General features: G+C 47.3%; 1 protein-coding gene across 1 annotated transcript in view; it reads right to left on the bottom strand.

Annotated features, from left to right (window-relative positions):
* MTMR6 (myotubularin related protein 6) overlaps positions 1–1,815 on the bottom strand; it is a 35,806-nt gene that overhangs the window by 28,005 nt on the left and 5,986 nt on the right.

Here is a 1,815-nt window from a genome sequence, read left to right as displayed (position 1 = left end):
CCCCCCCCCCCCCCCCCTCCCCAGCCCTGCCACTGCCTTGAGCACAGCGCCACCACCAGAAACAGCCCACCACCACCCCAGACCACACCACCCCACATGCAGATCCGGGGACACGTGCCCCCCCTCCCCCATGCTCCCCAGACAAGCTCATGGCTCTATCCTGTACCCCAGCTGTGCAAGACCTGCCCCTACCCCAGCCCAATTCCCCATCTCACTGCCATGGGAGGTGGGGGCATCTTAGATCTAGGTAGGAAGGATTTTACCTGAGGAAGGGTACTGTAATATCTGAAAACCTTGTCTAAATCTATCCCAGTCATGCAGTTACTGCAATATGTCACCCACAAAAATTCTTGCTTCTCTCATATCTCCTGCACCATCATGACTACAACATTTTAACACTACTAGAATAGGTCTCAAAAGTAAATCCTTAAGGAATCTATTAGTAACATCTTACTAGCCCAAAACTTCCCCTTTCCAATATTTTTTATAATAATAAAATATTATTATATTTTATAATATAATAAAGTAATATTATAGCTTTTTCCATCACTACTTTATAAAAAGAAATTTGGGGGCGGGTAAAGTAAAATATTATAAAGTGACAGCACTCTACCAAATACTGTACCGAGTTCGAGAGTTCTATTTACTGCATTTTCTAATGACTGTTTATACAGTGCTACTGCAATTGGATGAGGTAATAGACTATTTATCATGAGTAAATAAAAACCTCTGGACCATTTAAAAGCTCACGGGAACTAAATGATTTAAGCATTTTTCAAAATGAGACTGAGGATGCTAAGCAGTTTAGGTTCTTTAAATAATCTTTTATGTGACTTCTGCCCTGAGGAGCCAGAGTCTGATGTAGTCACACCAGGACAATGCAGTTCATTTGCAGGAAAAGATGAATGGCCCTTTTCACAAGTAAAGGTAAAGACTTTTAGGACTCTGAAGAATAGAGGGGTGGCTTGGCACATCACCTGGAGTACTCTCAATGCCAAAGTGACAAGATGAAGAGTAATTTAAAATTATGAACAGGGACAAAAGGCAAAGTTATGGGCAAAGGGAGGTACTGAGGTCCCGGAGGGGAGAGGAGTCGGGTGTCCAAGAAGAGTGGTTGTTCCTTAAGGAGACGATCCTCCAAGCCCAAAGGGAGGTAATCCCAACAAGGATCAAAGGGGGCAAGAGGGTGCAAAAGCCCCCATGGCTCACCAAAAGCATACGGGAACGTCTCCTAGCTAAAAGGGAGGCATACACCCAATGGAAGGGAGGGACCATCACCAGGAAAGACTATACCTTGGTTGCTCGGGGCTGCAGGGGGGCGGTCAGGAAGGCCAAGGTGGAGATGGAACTCGGACTAGCTACTCAGATCAAGGACAACAAGAAGTCCTTTTTATAATACATAGGGGGCAAAAAGAAGGTACCGGGTAACATGCGGCCTCTACAAGACACGCTAGGAAATCTGGTTGTCTCACCAGGTGACAAGGCTAATCTATTTAACAATTTCTTTGCCTCCATTTTCCTGAGCAGGGACCAGATCAGCCCGGCCGCCGGGACCCCCTCAGGCCCCAGGGGAGGCGCACCCAGGCCTACGGTCAGTGAGGATCTAGTCAGGGAACTTCTGGAGGGACTGGACATATTTAATTCAGCTGGTCCTGATGACCTCCACCCCAGAATGCTGAGGGAATAAGCAGAGGTCATTGCGGGACCCCTGGCACAGCTTTACGAGCACTCGTGGAGCTCTGGTGTGGTGCCAGAGGACTGGAAAAGGGCCAATGTGGTTCCCATTTTCAAAAAAGGGAGGAAGGAGGACCCAGG

Source organism: Alligator sinensis, unplaced genomic scaffold (genome assembly GCF_000455745.1).
Source record: "Alligator sinensis unplaced genomic scaffold, ASM45574v1 scaffold777_1, whole genome shotgun sequence".
Taxonomy (NCBI): domain Eukaryota; kingdom Metazoa; phylum Chordata; order Crocodylia; family Alligatoridae; genus Alligator; species Alligator sinensis.
The sequence above is the reverse complement of the archived record's forward strand: the minus strand, read 5'-3'. Positions and strand labels throughout refer to the sequence as shown.